Source organism: Nilaparvata lugens, chromosome 14 (genome assembly GCF_014356525.2).
Source record: "Nilaparvata lugens isolate BPH chromosome 14, ASM1435652v1, whole genome shotgun sequence".
Classification (NCBI taxonomy): Eukaryota; Metazoa; Arthropoda; class Insecta; order Hemiptera; family Delphacidae; genus Nilaparvata; species Nilaparvata lugens.
This window is the reverse complement of record NC_052517.1, coordinates 13,691,393-13,710,665: the sequence shown is the minus strand read 5'-3', so window position 1 is coordinate 13,710,665 and position 19,273 is coordinate 13,691,393. Positions and strand designations below refer to the sequence as shown.

Genomic DNA, 19,273 nt, shown 5'->3' with positions numbered 1-19,273 from the left:
ACAATAAAATGAAGAGACGTGAGTTTTTGATGAAGTTGTCATTGGCAATGATCAAGCCATTCGTTCAAACCGGATTAGGAGCTCCAACACTTAGGCGGAACATACCTACTTCTAAATTAGTATAAATATTGATAAGCAGTGCTTTACTTTTGATTTCTGTATGCACTTGAAAAAAAAATGATTAAGAAATGATGAAGTATGGTCTGAGTACTTGTTTTTTTCATATTTTTCAAAGAAAAATGCAAAATTGAATTGGGCTGTTCAACACCCCAGTGTGTCTACTGTGTTAGCATAAAGTAAGTGTGTCTCTGTAGGGTTAATTCATTAGCATTTGAATAATTGCAATATCGCAGTCATTCCCATCTGTAGATAATGATATTCTTCAATGTTTTTTTCCAAGCATGGACCAGTTCAAACTGCGTTAATTCAAGAAGATAGGCTACAGCACACTATTTCACAATTCTATCTCAAATTGCATTAAATTTCATCTTCACAGAGCTCAATAAAATTCTTCGGTTCCTACTTTGTGAAATGAATTAGTTTCTCTCTCCCTATTATTTCAATGATGTACTTATTTTATGAATCAATAGAGAATAAAGAAACAAAAATATTCATTCAATAAGAGCTTAGAGAAAAGATGGCATAAGAAGATATCTCATGGTATAGGCATTTTATGTTCCAAATTTAATGCCGATTTTTTGTTAACTCAAGCCGACTACTGTCAATTACTACTGTTTTGTTGGGCCGAGATGTTAAGGTGCGTACAGATATACGCGCCGCGAACATGAGCAATTCACTTTCAATCAGCTGATTATATTTGTATTTTTACAGAAACGGTAAGATACAGATATAAAAGGCTTGGCATCAGCTGATTAAAAGTGAATATTGCTCATGTTCGCGGCGCGTGAATCTGTACGCACCTTAAAATAAGACAGTATTAATTCCAGCATACTGCAATCCAGACTACATGAATAAAGAAATATTATCATTAATTTATTATGGAACTATCAGGTAACCCGTGCTCCGCAAGGGTTCAACAATTCAAAGACTTGACTGACTGAAAACTTGACCTACTGAATCTTGAAAAATTCAAAATAGGTTTATAACCATCGTCGTTAAATTAAGAATCCATATGCAAAATGTCAACTAAAACATACGTGATGATGCGTCATTCGTGAATTATTTCCAATCCCTGAACGTTTATAAGCCGATTATTTCTCATCTATTATATTATAAATAATGGACACATATTAATTGAATGATGACAACCACATTTTTAATAAAACCTGGTTGACAATTTCTATTTGTTTTTCATTATGGGAAAATATCACAACATCAATCACAACACAACTGTAATATTATGAAAGTAATTTGACATGCATTTTATCATTTTCATGATTCCATCAAAATTTCCACGAATTTTTCATCATCTCAAATTTGTTTTGAGGTCATGAAAAATATGAAAGCATAAAGTTTTTGGATTTTTTCTGACAATATATTACTGTACTACTTAGTAAACAGGGATGACAAAGAGAGAAACTATCAAATTAGAGGAAATAAAACATATTAATAAGCAAATAATGAGAAACGTTGAGATAAATTTGAAAAATGTTTTGTTGAATACTTACAGGCTTCTCTCCAATATATCAAGTTTATAAAACACAGTGTATTGTAAATTCTTGTCACAAAGTGTACACACTATATGTTTCTAATGCTCAATAATTCTCCAGATCCTCAAAATCAGTACCAACTCTTTCAGAAATTTTCAAAATCCTCTTACCATTTTATAAAACTCGATAAAAATCCAAATATATATAAAATCTGGTAGTACGAGACTTGACTATAAAATTAGCCAGCTCAATATTTACTCAAATTCGAATCTTCTTGTATTTAGTATAAACCTGATGAATAGCATATATTTGAATTGAATACCGTAGAGTCTCAATGTTAACTCATCAATTATTTTCGAGGTTTTCGATAAACTTTAGTCGAAAACAAAGCTTTTCTCACTTTATGCAAGCTTTTTTCTACTTGAAACACTTGCAAACTAAAAGGTTTTCAACTATAACACGTTGAAACTTCAATTTTTTCAACTAGAAACTCCAAGTTTTCTCAACTAAAAACCTTCCAAAATTAACCTTTGCAACCTAATCTGGGTTTAAACAAATTTACCCAAACTAAATCGTTAACACTTTTAAAAAATGTATAAGAACAAAGCTCAAATTCGCGCTGTTTACAGTTAGCTGATAACACTCGCGAATATCACATTAACGGACGCACAGATGCGAGCGAAAAAACGTAGCGCTCTCTCCTGGCACACGTCCTATCACCACAAGAGTCGAGCGACAACTGACTCACTAACTCAGAAAACCAGAAGAGATAAGAGTAGCCATTTGCGCAGAAGATGTGCGCACTGACAACATTGTAACCTCTACTAGGGACACACCGCAGAGTAACAAAAAGAGGTCTGTAGTTGTAGTGGAGTCGTGTAGAAATTTGAAGGCCAAACATTTTTTTATTTCATGGAATAAAATGATAAAAATAATTTATAATAGAAGTTAAAAAGCACAAAAAAGTATCTGAAAAAAAGATATTACTTTATGTAATTGAAAGCTATCGAGTATAAACTATTAACTGGTATGAACTAGTAGTTCTGTGAACAGTAGACCTCACGCAGTATTCTCATCTACAGTACCTGATGTCACTTGTTTTAAATGTTAACAAATACAGTTCACGTTTGAATTTGTATTCCATATGATATAATTCATCCAGTTCCGTGATTCCGAATGATTCCAGTTCCGTATGTTTTCCAATCGAAAATATTATAATTTCTCCAGCATTATTTAGTTCATTTGTTTATTTTTAATCACCTATTAAATTAGTTTTTCGAATGTGAGAATAATGATACTAATGGGCACGCATAATAAGACCATTACTGCAAAACAAAATATTGAAACCAAAGACCTTAAAGCTGCGTTTAGAACAAAGTTATTAACAAAATGTTAATAACTCAATCCTTATAGATTATAATAGATTGAACATAACTTATCATACACATGATGAAGATGTGTGGTTTGTCAACTTCCGTTCAATCTAATAGAATCTATAAGGGATTAAGTTATTAACATTTTGTTACTAACTTTGGTGTGAACCCAGCTTAAAGAAGCATACCTCTTTAAGGTCTTTGAAACTATAGACCTTATACAAATACAGTAATAGACTGGCTTTTCCACACATCTGTGTAATCACTTGTCAGCTGATTTATGATGAATAATTCTATAGTCTGATTTTTACTCTAATATTGGCGTATGAAGGAGGCTCCTTTTTCCTTTCATCCTTGAGATGCAAAATTTCTAAAAACCTTGTATATACGTCGACGCGCAATTAAAAAAGGAACATACCTGTCAAATTTCATGAAAATCTATTACCGCGTTTCGCCGTAAATGCGCAACATATAAACATTAAGAGAAATGCCAAACCGTCGACTCGAATCTTAGACCTCACTTAGCTCGGTTAATAATTTAAAACTATTTCTCTAGACTCCATTCCAACCCAATGTCGTGAGGAGGTGGGGGTTAGAAAGCAACCTATCCACAACAACCTATGCATCTTACAGACGTTAATATCTCATTAAAGCTTACAAAATTTCCTACAAGTATCATCTATATCTCAGAAAATATATAATCCAATGTTTTTTTAATAATAGATTTCCAAAATTAAGATTGAATATTTTGTAAATTAATTACAATAAATTAACTGGCAACGTTGCAGAGCTAGAGAAGGATTTGCTTTGTCGAATGATAGACAAGGATAGCAACACCATTGTTAATCAAATACTGCCATTATAACGTGGACTTCACTATCGTTAGAAGGTAAATACTCCACATGAAAAGTCCCCATAACTACCCCTATAGTGAGGTTCACGTTATAATGGCAGTGGAGAAAGATAGGAGAACAACGTTGCCGATCCTCTGTCTCGTCAATGCCTTCTACAGACGGTAGCTGATACAGCTTTATTGATGTAATATTAACTGTTCGTTCTCGTTTAAAATAATCAATTATGTTTTATTAAGCAAGAAAAAATATTTTTCAATAATTTCATAATGAATTTTCAAAATTAAGATTGAATATTTTGCAAATTGATTATTAATTCCAGATGATTTAGCAGCAGAGTAAAGCGAGAAAGAGATTTGTTGAATGATAGACAAGGATAGCAATACGTTTGTTAATCAAACACTGCCATTATAACGTGGACCTCAGTAAAGTGCTGAAGAGATGAGGGTGGTTTAAAAGTTTATTTTTTTATTTTCCTTCTCGTCCTCCTCATCCTCCTCCTTCTTCTTCTTCTTCTCCTCCTCCTTCTAGGTAGAGAGTTAGTGGGGAGGATATTTGTAATATTCTTTCCGAAGAATGGACATTAATATGTCCAAAGCTCCGCCAATTTATGTACATGCATAGCAATATAATTATTATCTACAGTTATTATATTACAAATTGCTTTTTCATATCTTATACAGTTCAATAATTATTTTCTTAGTCTATATTATGTAAATTCATCTATAATTTTGCTGTATTGTAAGCTATTGTATATAAGTGTAAAAGCCAGTATATATTGTAATCTACATAAATAAAGTACTCAATCAATCAATTGTACTCCTCCTCCTCCTCCTCCTCTCCCTCTTCCTCCTCCCGATTCTCTACCTTATCCTTTTTCAGTCGTATTCTGACTAACACAATTACCAACCTCTTGTATTATCATCCAAGGTTAATATCACGGTTTAAATTACAACTGAACACGTATTTTGTGTGTACAGTATTACAAAAAGGATAGCAAAGTGATTGGCACCTTATAAGGCATATCCAACGAATTACCTTCCAATATTAAACGGAAATAGGCCTAATACTATCAAGGTTCACTAACTTAATGTACTCCAGTGTGAGATTCACTTCTACTGTCAGCATTCCTTGTGGATAGCGTCAATGCTTCCCATTTAATTAATGCTGACTGACATCTAGGCTACTCTTCATATAGGCTACTCTTCTATAGTGCGGTCCACGTTATAATGGCAGTGGATAAAGATAGAAGAATAGCGATGCCGATTCTCTGCATTAATGAATTATATTTCTATACTGTCAAAAACATAATTGGCATCGTTGTAGACCTAGAAAAGGATAGTAACACCGGCTTTGTCGAATAATAGACAAGGATAGCGAAACCTAAGTTGATCAAATACTGTCATTATAACGTGGACCTCACTATAGTTTTTCATCTTCTTTTTCCTTTTCTTATTCATCTCAGTCTTCTACAATTCTACTTCTTCATGCAACCGGGCACATTTCATTTCTTTCTTTTTCCTTTCATTATTTATCTCAGTTTTCTTCAATTCTACTCATTCTCTCTTGTGCTTTATCCATCGCTTTTCTCCTTCTTCTTCTTCTTCTTCTTGGTGTCTTCCTTTTTCATCTTTCCGAGCCTTTATTCTTCTTCTTCTGCTTCGTCTTTCTTCTTCTTCTTCTTGGTGTCTTCCTTTTTCATCTTTCCGAGCCTTTATTCTTCTTCTTCTGCTTCGTCTTTCTTCTTCTTGTTTCTCTTCTTCTCCTTCTTATTCCTTTTCTTCTTGTTATCATTCTACTTCTTCCTCTTCTTCTACACTTTCCCTTCCTCCCTCACAATTTTTGAATCCCACTTCTTCGTCTCCTCCTCCAACTCCTATTCCTCCAAGTATTTATTTTTTGTATTTTTCCTTAATTTCATATTCTTCTACCCTTCTTCAACTCCTCTTCCTTTTTCTTTCTTCAACTCCTCTTCTTTCTTCTTCCTCCCTTCTTCTTTCTCAAATTTCATCTTTCTAGTCTTCTCCAACTCCTCCTGCTATTCCTCTACCTTCTTCTTCTTTTTCGTGTTCTTCTTCTCTTTCTCAAACTCCTTCTCTCTCTTCTTCCTTCCTTCTCCTTTCTCAAATTTCCAATTTCTACTCTTCTCCATCTCCTCCCCTTCTTTCCCCTCGAATTTCCTCATCTACTTTTACACAATGTTTCAACAATCCTTCTTTCTAACTGACTCATCGCAATATTTATTTGTTGATACAAATTATAAATCATATAAAATATCGGGGCACCCGAATTTTGATTTATACACTATAAATGGTCCAAAAAGTAGGTTATGTTCCATACACTTGAATTCAGGTCCAATTTTCAGTCCAAATATTTGAAAACAGAAAAGTTCTAATTTAGATTGTTTACAAACCAAATTGAATAACAAAATAACACTCACTAATCACTTAAAACTGTAAAAAGATGATTAACTTTGAATATTATGATATATCATGTCATGTCAACAAATCAGGTTATTTTGAACGAGTCTATTAACATTTTTAGATTTCTCGCGAGATACGGTAAGCTGATTGATTACACAGCTGATCTCCCACACAGGCACACGCATCTTCTGTTATCGACAGACGAAGAAATTATCATCTGCTTTTCCAAGGATGAATTATCCTTCTCATGTCCTTCAGCGAGTTTTCCCAGGGATGAGACCTAGTGCAATCGAATTTTTATATCATAAGCCTACTATGTTCCAAATTTTGTGAAAATCGTTAGAGCCGTTTTCGAGATCCGTTGGACATAAATAACCAATAACCAAATATAAAAATATATACAGATATACAGAAATTGCTCGCTTAATATAATAGGATATAATTAGGAAAGAACAATAGGCTTGGCCAAAACTATTCTATTTCCAAATTTTGATAATGAATAACATGTCCAAAAATAGGTTATGTTTTTACTGTAAAAATTTCAAGTTAATTTTTCTTCCAAAAATATTATATGGGCTGTAAATTATAAATTTAGATGGAATAATAAGAGGTATTTCTTCCTCTTCCTTGTCTTTCTTATCTCACCCTTGAACTATGCTTTGTGGGACAACAAAGAGAAAATAATATTTCTAACCCCGGGGTCTCCATAGTATCTAAATAGCAAGTCATTGCTGAGTTCAAGTTCATATGTTCTGAAACTCTGTTCAATGCCTTTCATACAATAATAGACGTCCACAGAGTAACAGAGGTTGACCTAGTTTGCTGAGGAGTACGATATTGATGGTCAGCCATTGAAGAGAAGTTCCAAATACTGTGGTAATAGATTACTGCCTTGAAATTTTTCAAATAAGTGCAATATTTCTCAAGTTTTCAATTTATTGTGATACATTCTGTGATTCATTTAGAGTATAAAATCAACCATCTTAATTCAAAATTTTCAAATCATTATTCCTGGACCGAAAATCAAGTGATGGACCAGTGTGTGATTACATAGCCTCAACTTTTGGACAACATTAACATTTTATTAAAATTTTTGGAGAGAAATAGTACAGGCTCAGCCAAGTTTTTCCTCCAATGTCATAAATGTGTTATGATTATAGTGTTTTATACAATAAAATGAATAAAAATGAATGAATAGAGGATAGCTAATACCTGTATATCGTATGTAATAAGATAATTAACTGTAATAATCAACTGTTCATTTTTGTTTGAAACAATCAATTCAATTTTATTCGTAGAGAAAAAAGTTTTCAATTATTAAATGTATCTATTTTATTAATTCTTATGGCTTTTATCGGCAGAGAGATCCTTTCGGATGTTCTGCCTTGCCGTATTACCCAATATCATTTCTTATCAACACTCAAGTTTATAGGTTATGTATTCGGTTCTTCATGTTTCCTCACTAGAAATTCCACTTTGACTTCCTGAGTTTTTATTTTATGATGATTTAAACAAGATTTAAGTTTAAAATAAAAAAACTATGTTCAAACACAAATTCACATTAGGAAAGCAAACAAATATAAAATTTTGATGATAATATTGAACTGAAAATTTCACATTACAAATTTTTCCATGGCAACCAAAAAACTATTAAATAATACATTTTCATAATTGAGATTAAATATTTTGTAAATTAATTATATTTCTACATTGTTAAAGAACGATCCGGCAACGTTGCTGAGCTAGAGAAGAATAGCTCTATCTGTTTAAATATATTTATTGCAAAATTTAATTTTATTTCAAAAATTTACAATTCAATACCAAGTTACATTAGGGAAGAATTCAATAGACACAAGTTCAAGAAAAGTTTATTTTCCTGGTTAGTTGATATTGGAGTAGAAAATTGTGAAAATTTAGTTAGATTGTAAATATTGAAACGATTTATTTTTCATTCTTTTCCTTCACTAGTTTTTCATTTTTTTAAATTAACTTTCTGATTATTCTCCTTAATAGAACATTAATATTTATCTATTAATTTCTTTTTTTTATGTATTATAAATTTTTACTAATTTTAATATAAAAAACTTTAATCCCATATCAGTGAATGAAGTTTGTAAATAGTAATTAAAACGCAACACGCAACTAATTGACCGAGCGAAGTGAGGTCTAAGATTCAAGTCGACGGTTTGGAATTTCTCTGAATGTTTAAATGTTTATATGTTGCGCATTTACGGCGAAACGCGGTAATAGATTTTTATGAAATTTGACAGGTATGTTCCTTTTTTAATTGCGCGTCGACGTATATACAAGGTTTTTGGAATTTTTCATTTTAAGGATAATATAAAAGGAAAAAGGAGCCTCCTTCATACGCCAATATTAGAGTAAAAATCAGACTATAGAATTATTCATCATAAATCAGCTGACAAGTGATTACACAGATGTGTGGAGAAGCCAGTCTATTGCTGTATTTCCATAAGGTCTATAGTTTCAATCAGGTACTTGTGGATGAGAATACTGCGTGAGGTCTACTGTTCGCAGAATTACTAGTAACTGATACCCCAACAAATATCATTTATAATGGGGTGCATATTTATTCATTGAATTATCTTTGCCTAGAAATGATTCAATGCATAAAAATAAAACTTCATTGTTTTAGTTGTTTTGAATGTTATAATATTCTAATTTGTATTGTAATTGTTTTTTATGAATAGGCTAAACTTTGATTTGCTTTGCTTTGTCGGATGGTAGACAAGGATATAGTGTGGTCCACGTTATAATGACAGTGAATAAAGATAGAAGATTAGCGATGCCGATTCTCTGCATCAACTAATTGTATTTCTACACTGTCAAAAACATAACTGTCATCGTTGTAGACCTAGAAAAGGATAGTACCACCGTCTTTGTCGAATGATAGACAAGGATAGCAAAACCAAAGTTGATCGAATACTGTCATTATAACGTGGACCTCACTATAGCAACACCAATGCTAATCAAATACTGCCATTATAACGTGGACCTCACTACACAGATTACGTATTTAAAAAGAGAGCAAGTAGCCCAACTGCGTGCAAAATGATAATGATAGGCTACAATCTAGTTTTTCTCACAACCTTGAGTTCATACAATCTCAGACGGTTTTATGCCAAGCTTATTATTAAACACAGATCAACAACTTGATATTATCTAATTATAGCCGGTTCACAGCCAGCCAAAAAGCAAAAGTGGTATGCTTATCAAACATACATAATAGCCATGAATCTATATATACAGGGTGATTCATAATTATGTTAAAATAATTTAATACGTGATAGTAGAGGTAAAAATAAGAAAAAAAGTTCTTATAAACATATATCCATAAACGCTTCATTAGCGAGCTATACAGGGTGAAAGATTTCGCCCGGAATTCAGTTCCTCTGGTGAAATACACCGATGCTGAATTGTTTGGGGACTAGTTTTTGAAAAACTTATGCTGGATTCATATGGAAAAATATCTGAAAAAGTGAATAAAACTAGTCTGGAAGCTGTAGTGTGAGTAGTTTTTGAGAAAAAAGTTGAAATATGCAAAAAATTAAAGTAGAAAAACACAGACTTCTACGTTTGATGTCCAATAACTTTCTTTAATGACCAGTAAACAAATAATTTTTCACAATAAAAATTGTAGAGAATTTAATTCTGAGAAGAATGATGTAAGCTGTGTAAACTAAATTTGAATAAAAGTTGGATAAAATATATTCTTATGTAGTACATTACACCACAAAAATTTGCTGTTTTATGAGGAGAGAACTAATAACTCATAAGTTGTACCTGATTGCAAATAAAATATTCGGTTTTTTATGAAAAGTTTTTTTTATATGAAAGTAGCATATCTAGATGATATTAAAATTATACCAAAAGACTAGTAGATTATGCCATTAAGCCTAGAAGGAAGCTCGAACAGAAGTAGATGATCTACTATGATTCCTGTCCAAATGTTTACTGAAAACTGATGTTGTGGAAGATTGGGATTGATGGCATGAGGATTCTCAGCTGCCCAAATATGTTAGTTGTGGACGTTAACGATAGCTGTTCTTGTAAACTGTGCCTCGTCGGTAAATAAAACGGTTGTTAAAAAGTTTGGGTAAACAAGTTTTACTAAAAACCATCGGCAAATACCAGCACGGGGAATACAGTCTCGTGGCAATAGAGTATGAACTTTCTGGAGGTGGTATGGATGTAATTGTTGCTCTTTTAGTATCCTCCAAATGATAGATTGATTGATATTAAACTGCACTGACAATTCTCTTGTGTTCTTCTCGGGATGTTCATAAATTTCATTAAGAACTTGTTCTTCTAACTCAACAGTCTTAGTAGATCGGGATCTGCCTGCATAAATGTGCTCTTTGTATATCAAAAAATCTTTTTCAGACAGACGTTGATGAATAGTGGCAAAAAACCTTGAACTTGGACATACTCGGTTAGGAAAGTTCTCTTGATACAAACGTCTTGCTTCAGTACTATTACAGTAGTGTCCCATTCCATACATTAAATGCATGTCAGCTAATTCGGAGTATGAATAATGTCTAAAATTACCTGCCATTTTTTAAAAAGTTAACACTTAACACAAAAGCAAAGTGAAATGGTTACAAGGATTTTACATGGATCAGCAAATCAGCATCCTTATGACCATATAAGATAAAAGTACAAGGTCAATATGATTCTATACCACATGATAAATCATATTTATTGGGACAATTTATTTCAACCGGCACATCAATGAAGAGAAAGTCCCTCATAATGAGCCTATAAACTTAGATACTATTAACTTTTATTACTACCATGTGTTAGAGAAAGGAGTCTCTACAAGAAAAAGAAGAATATAGAGGAGAAGGAGGTGAAGGTGAAGGAGAAGGAGGAGGAGGAAGAGGAGGTGGAGGAGAAGGAGTGAAAAAAAGAAGAGGACGAAAAGGTGTTGAAGGAGAAGGAGGCATGGAGAAGATGATGTGGTGGAGGAGGAGGAAGAGGGTGAGAAGAAGGACGAGGAGAAGGATAAGGAAGAGGAGCTGGAGAAGTAGTGAAAATAGTGAAATAAGAAGAGGACGAAAGAGCGGAGAAAGAGAAGGAGGACGTGGAGGAAGAGGATGAAGGTTTGGTGAAGGAGGAGGAAGAGGGTGAGAAGAAGGACGAGGAGAAGGAGAAGGAAGAGGAGCTGGAGAAGTAGTGAAAATAGTGAAATAAGAAGAGGACGAAAGAGCGGAGAAAGAGAAGGAGGACGAGGAGGAAGAGGATGAAGGTTTGGTGAAGGAGGAGGAAGAGGGTGAGAAGAGGAGGAGGAAAAGGAGGAGGGGTAGGAGAAAGAGGAGTAGGAGAAAGAGGAGGAGGAGGAAAAGGAGGATGTGGAAGAAGATTAAAAGGAGAGAAGGAAGAGGATGAGGAGGACGAGGAGAAGGAGAAGGAGGAGGAGGAGGAGGAGGAGAAGGAGAGGTGGTAGAAGAGAAGGACGAAAAGGGTAAAACAAGGAGAGAAGGAGGACCTGGAGGAAGAAGATGATGCGAGGAGGAAGAAGAGATGGAGTAGGAGGGAGAGATAGAGGAGGAGCAGGAGATGAGGAAGAGGAGAAATAAGGGAGAGGAGGAAGAGGAATAGGACATTGAGGGATCAAGAGAGAATGAGAATGATTCGGAAAGAAAAGAACTTGATGAGAAGGTGGAGGAGGGACTGGAGGAGAAGGAGAAGAGGAGGAGGATGTGGAGGAGGATGAGAAGGAATAGGAGGAGGAGGAAGAGGAGGAGGAGGATGTGGAGGAGGAGGAGGAGGAAGTGGAGGAGGAAGAGTAAGAAGAGGAGGAGGTGGAAAAGGAGGAGGAGGAGAGAAGCTGGAGGAGTGACAGGATAAGGAGGAGTAGCAGGAGGAGGATGTGGTGGAGGGGAGGAGGAGGAGGAGGAGGAGGTAGAGGAGTGACAGGATGAGGAGGAGTAAGCGATGGAGAAGAAAGAGTAGATAAACAAGTGCGTTGAACAATGATTAAAGCAGTTCTCAATCTCAAAGAAGCCGTCTTCAATAATATTATTGCCAATCATCTTGAGTCATAGATTTACTTTCCAATCAGTTTATACTTGTCTAATTGTGCCTCCTATAAAATTCAACGACAATAGTCATATAATGCTATAGAATGAGCCGAGCCGCTTCAGATGCAAAGCACGGGTTTCAAAGAAGAACAGAAAACTGTCACTGTAGTGACAGTGAGATTCCTGTTATAGTCTCAGTGGAATGATAGCAACACAATGTTGTCAGTTTTCCGTTCACACAATATTTATAGTAGATAGCTGTGAACAAGTTATACCGGTATATGCTAGTAGTTCTGTGAACAGTAGACCTCACGCAGTTATAAACCACAGCCTCCTCTTATACTGTCCATCAGAGTAAATCCTGTCTGTATGTCGTGTCGGCGAGATATCGGTGTGAAAACGGCTAATGGCTGTTTATCTTTTTTTATTATTATTATTTATTTACAATGCAAATGACACTAATGTAATAACATTGGAAGATAAAATAATAAGGTAGTCCTTGTGCTATTTTTCTTCCAAATTTATAGGTGACACAGTCCAAGATAAGGTTAGAATTTCACGTGTACAATTTTTATGAAATTTTAGTCCAAAATAAACATTAAAACTATAAATTTTGAATTTAGATGGTTTGAATTATTAAATTAATTATAAATATTCCACTCAATTACCACTTTTAACGAATAATATTGAGTTATTTAAGAAAAGTTGGAACCATTCGAGAAACAGAAACTTGTAAACACTAAAGCTCATCTGATTGTTGGAGTTGGTGTATCAAAAATGCTAACATCAAAAGCTAATCTCCTTCGAAACATACTGGCAACAGGTCAGCCTAAGTTCAAAGCAGAGAAAGGGCGAGGGACAATACTATGTTATTTTAGTTATTAATTGCATGCGTTATTGCATGCAATTAATAGTGCATAAAAATTGCATTCAATGAGGCATGCAATCAATAGTCCACACAGCAGCTGATTTTTTACCAAGTTACATTGCGATATTAATTGCATGCGCTATTGCATGCAATTAATAATCCACTGGACAGCTGTTTTATGATGAATAAATCTATTCTGTTTTTTACAGTAATATTGGCGTTAGAAGAAGACTCCTTTTCCTTTTGTATTATCCTTAAAATGCAAAATTTCAAAAAAAAAACCTATATATACGTCGACGGGAAATTCAAAAAGGAACATACACGTCAAATTTCATGAAAATCTATTGCTGCGTTTAACCGTAAATGCGGAACATAAATATAAACATAAAGAGAAATGCAAAAACCGTCGACTTGAATCTTAGACCTCAATTCGCTCGGTCAATGATCTGATATTACTTGTTGATTCATGTTAATAATTTATCAATTCTATCACAAAAATATTTTATTCGCCAAATATTTCGTCTTGAATAAATAATAAATTTTCACAATTGAGATTAAGTATTTCGGTAGGGAGTTCGTTATATCTACTCAAAGCGTACAAACGATTTGGCAACGGTGCGGAGTTGGAAAAGGATAGAGGTATCTGCTTTGTCTGATGACAGACAAGGATAGCAGCACCAATGCTAATCAGGTGCTGTCTCTATAATCATAGAGAAACGATAGCATAAGTAGATATCCCGTGGTATAGGGCGTTTATGTCGCAACTTTTACTGTTATCCCAAGCCGATAGTTCACGTAGTTCTTTCCTATGCAGCTGTGTGACGCTGGTAGTCTCTCAAATTGTGCTGTTCATACACTATCACCCCAACAAAACAGTAAAAATTGACAATAATCGACAGTAATCGGCTTGAGATAACAGTAAAAGTTGCGACAAAAATTCCCTATACCATGGGATATCTACTTACGCTATTGTTTCTCTATGCTATAACCTAAATCTCACTATAGTAAGTTAGGTCCGCATTAAAATTACAGTAATTGATTATTATTATTGCTGCTGTTATCCTTGGATCATCTTCTTATCATCATTGTATTATCTTCCTTTAGTGATGTACACGTTTTATAATGGCAGTATTTGATTAATAATAATACTGATAGTGAAGCCTACATAAGCTCTTAGGCTTGTGCGTGGGTAATGAGTGAGAGGGAAGATGATGAGACACTACTTTTTAGGTAGTCGGGACCAACGGCTCAAGGCCGGGATACATATAACCTCAGCGAGCCCGTGCCGAGATACGGCCGCGACACGGTGATGGTGATAGGAGAAACACTTATCCGTGCGACAGCCATGTCTCAGATCTGTAGTGCTACTGTGGTCTCATTTCTGAATGTGTTAATAATATTGTTACATCCGATTTAAATTTATATTTTTCAATTTTAAACTAATTATCTGTAGACACAGAAGATAGGAATTATAGTGCTGGTATTTCGGTGGATAACAATACCACAATCAGTCATGTATCGGAAACAGCAAAAAAATTATTATCTTTTCTCATGTATCTAAGGCTCAACTCACACTTACGCGACTCAGGTCGAGAAGAGACTCGACTCTAGTCGAGAGCATGTGTTTTCAAATGGTGACAGTCGCGGAGACTAGAATCGACTGGTCTGAGTGTCACCATTTGGAAACACATGCTCTCGACTAGAGTCGAGTCTCTTCTCGACCTGAGTCGCGTGAGTGTGAGTTGAGCCTAAAAGTAATTAGTTTAAAATTTTAAATTTAAGACACAGTCACGGGTTCCTTCTTTTATACTTTTTGTTGTTTATTTTATTATTTATCATATTGGGCCATATGAATAAAGTTGAGCATTTGCTTATACTTCCAAAATATGGAGCATTTGCTTCATTTTTTATGAATAAACGTGAGCAAAACCTTTTGCTCATGCTCATCAAAAAAAATAGTTTGAGCATTTTCTCAAAAGTAAAAGCTTATAGGCCTACTCAAAATTCTATGAATAAACTAGAGCATTTGCACAACTTTCGAAGAAAATGCATAAAAAAGGTGAGTTTAGTCTAGAGCAGCTTATCAACTTTTGCTCATAGTGAAATGGCTCAACTAATTCGTATGAGGAAGAGGAAACTATACCAGATACGATCACAACCAATAGTTGAGACCTATAAAACTCTTTAGATTCAACCATGATATATATCACCATTATTCATACAAAATAATAAATACAAAAGATAGCTATCTGATATAAAGATAGCCATCACAAAATAGGAAATTTAAGGCATTTAAGAAGATGAGAGTGCAGACGATTATAAGAAGCCTATTGATATTACAAGATTATGCTGAAGATTATTATAGAGATGACATTTTTTCACGCTATTATTTCAAAATTCTCAACTCAACTAACATTTAACTCATTTCATAAAAATAGAAAACAGAGCTGACGACGCAAACACAAGCGGTGCCCCCTACTAGCATATTTAGCGCTTACGTGAGCTATAAAAACAAAGTAAGGCCACAAAGGCGATTCAGCTGATGAAAAACCTTTAAAATGCGTGAGCATTTGCTCCAGAGTTCAGAAGCATACAGTGGCGGCTCGTCCTATGTGTTCAATGGTTCATTGAACCCCCAGAATTGAATCAACTTCCTATACAATGATGAATTTGCAACTCAAATAATTATATTCCTATTTTATACTCATTAAATTACATCACAACATTTTTCATCTACATAAACTTAATGTTGATGTTTTGCGGCCGGTGCCTGAGAGCCCGGAGTGGCTTGCTTGAAACAGCACCGAATGGAATGACGATGGAATGGTGGAGATGGAAAGCAGTGTTCATTTCCCGATGTGAACCCAAAAACAGGGCTGGGTATGGTAGTGGAACGGAGGAGGGGAATCGGTTTGCTAGCACGGATTTGGTTCACAATCCTGTGTGAACCAAGTTTGCACGAGTTCATCCGAGAGTAGCCGAACCTAGCCGAGGCAAGTGAAGCATTCGGTAAACCTCGGAATGAATTGTGAGTATTCGTGATACGGATACAGTGCCATCTTGAACTTGCTTATAACCAATAAATTTAAATTTTGTGGCAGTAAACAGTAAAAAAGCGGTAAACAAGAAGTAGCCTAAGCGTGACAGTTTTGAGGTTATATGGTATGGTTACGGGTATACACTGTTTACAGTTGTGATAGATCTCACTGCATTTTTCGTTATATAAATTTGTTTTGTGTGTAGAAGAATAATTATAGTAATTTCTAGTGTGTTTTGTGTATTCGTGAGTATTTCTAGTGTGTCCATTTTCTTTTAGTGAGAGTGTGATTATAATTTATTGTGTTACCGTAACAGCATTTTGATGAAGAAATATGAATAAGGTTCAGTATTTGTTAAATACAAACAATATTAATATTGAGGGTAGGTGTAAAATAAAACATAATGGTGACCAACTCCCGAAGTAAAAATCAAACAAGAGAAATATGAACAGGACAAAAAATTTATATTTGTAGAAAATAAGCTCAACCTTTGGGGTGTAATTATTATTGATCATGTTTACACTTGATTATGCGCAATACTCTATATCCTATTGACCTTTCTCTCCAATAGATCATGAGGTTGAACCCCCAAGCTAGAAGATCACGAGCCGCTACTGGAAGCATAAGGTAAGAGTATAAGGTAAAGCTTATTCATAGAAAAATGAGCAAATGCTTATGCTTCTAGCTAATGCTCAAGAGCAAAACCTTATGCTTCATGCTCATGCTCAAGAGCATAATATGCTTTGGTTTTATTCATATGGCCCATCATGTCTATTATACCTTTGGCTTAACTTATTTGGTTCTACTTTTACTTTTGGTTCAACTTATTTTTCCGTTCAACCATATTTCTCATCACTTCGATCGTACAAAACTGGAAAATCCCGTATCTCTTCAATAAGTTTTTCACTCAAATCAAAATTCCTGGACCGAAAATCAAGTGACGAAGCAGTGTGTGATTACATAAACCTTGACTTTTGGACAACATTAACATTTTATCAAAATTTTTGGAGAGAAATAGTACAGGCTCAGCGTAGTTTTTCCTCCAATGTCATAATTGCATTATGATTGTATTTTTATATACAATAAATGAATAAATAAAATACCTTACTCTATATGTTAAATGAGGCCGCACCGTCTCCGTCAAAATGTAAACTGAACTAGTCGGTGACGGCGTGGGCACGGCGCGAGCAACAAACACGGTGACGGTTCTGACGCGGTTCGGTAGAATATGTTCCTATACGTTTGAAAGCATTTGTTTTGTCACTCGCCGTCCGACTCTCGGCCGTACCGCGGCGCGGGCTCGGTGCGGTTATGTGTGTCCCGGCCATTATCATGTCGTCCGAAAGACGGGATGGCCGTCTCTATGTGGTTGTGGTGTGGTCAAAAACTTTTTCCCCGGTCGAGATTCGAGCTCGGGTTCTCGTGATTATTGTACCGGCGCGTTATCACTTACTCCAACGAGCCACCCTAACACCAATTTTGATCAGATTGTAGGAATCAATAAACTTATAGGCCTAAATAAATAAATGTTTATTGTCTTGAGCAACATTGGCAATAGACAAAGTGTAAACTAATACTAGACATTACACAAGTCATATCTCATAATAATATCACTAGTCATATCTCATAATAATAATGATTGTAGAAATTACTTTGATTAAATATGGTGTTGCTATACTTGTTCATCATTCGACAAACCAGATAGCACTATCATTTTCTACCACTGCAACGTTTCCAGATCGTTTTTAGCTATGTAGAAATATTATTAATTAGACCTAACAGAATATATTAGGTTATATCAATATGAAAATTTATTATTTAATCATTGAAAAATATATTTTCTTGGCCATTAAAATATAATTTATGACCTATTATTCTTTAACAAGGATGAACAGTTAATAGCAATTAAATACGCCGGCAACAACAATATCCTTTTTGGCAGTGGCAAAGCAGAGAATCGGCAACGATGTTCTCCTATCTTTTTCCATTGTCATTATAAGTTTGACAAATTCACCAAAACTTTAATCCTAGTTTGAAATTGAAAAAGCTATCAGCTTATGATAAAATAAACCTACAATTTTAATTTAAAAGTTTTGAAAAAACTTTACATCTGAAAACACAGTCTTCGCCAACAATCTCCTTATATGAATCACATTAAAGAAACTCCTATTTTCATCATTTAAGGGTTTTTGTCAAGATTGATAAGCTTACAAATATTTAGGTTACTTTATTACTAAATTTCAAAAACTAAGATTCTTTTTCAAATGTATGGTGGTTTGTAAGTCGTTACAACATAACCTATAACTAGGAGTTTTAGTTGAAAAATAAAAATTTTCAGAACACTAGTCTCTCTTATTTTTAACTCAAGGAGATAAGACACTTTGATAATTTATAGAATTCTCAATCAAGCTAGAGGTCAACAATGAAAGCAGTTAATTAAACAATGAAAGCAGTTAATTAATCGATTATAATGAATAATAACCGTGTGAATTGATTCAAATTCAATAAGAGTTCTTGGACAATGGCATTGCATAGTTTATAGTAGACGATATCAGAGCTAAGCTATCGATCTTAATAAAAATTGAATTAGTAGCACGATTTTACGCTGCAACGGTTTAAAAACCGAAAGTGGTATCAAACCAGTTTCTTGTAATACACAATTACATTACTGAATAAAATTATGTCACGAAATTACAACGGTAATAAACGAAGGTAAAAATTCAGGTAGCCTAACTCACCTGTGTTTCTGTTGAAGATATTATCGGTTCCAAAATTGTGTTTTGGATATTTATGGCACTGGACACTTCACAAAACTATTACCACTGAATTTTAAACACTCATTTTGTTTTAAAATTGTATTCAGGACAAGAAAATTGACAAAATGTGAGCCAGCTACTCAAAAATGAGCAACTGATTGGAGCTGAGCATACACTGAATTACTGCCTTGTGCCTTCTAGATTTTAACCGTTTATTCTTTGACCCACGCATAGCAAGTTACAAAACAATAATATCATAATTTTAGTTTCTTCTTTTTTCATTCTCTGTAGCAGAATTAAAATATCATTC

General features: G+C 34.4%; 1 protein-coding gene across 10 annotated transcripts in view; it reads right to left on the bottom strand.

Moving 5' to 3' along the window:
* The window catches only part of LOC111055063 (dnaJ homolog subfamily B member 3), a 202,744-nt gene extending 183,571 nt beyond the window's left edge, over positions 1 to 19,173 (bottom strand). For 6 of the 10 annotated variants that reach the window (XM_039440791.1, XM_039440800.1, XM_039440805.1 and 3 more), the window contains exon 1: positions 18,946 to 19,147. The gene's annotated coding sequence lies outside the window, so the exon portion shown is untranslated. Of the gene's footprint in view, positions 1 to 1,628; positions 2,351 to 18,945 lie in introns of those variants that run through there. The other 4 variants (XM_039440792.1, XM_039440802.1, XM_039440794.1 and 1 more) reach the window with 2 other exon arrangements.
* Between the last annotated feature and the right edge of the window lie 100 nt (positions 19,174 to 19,273).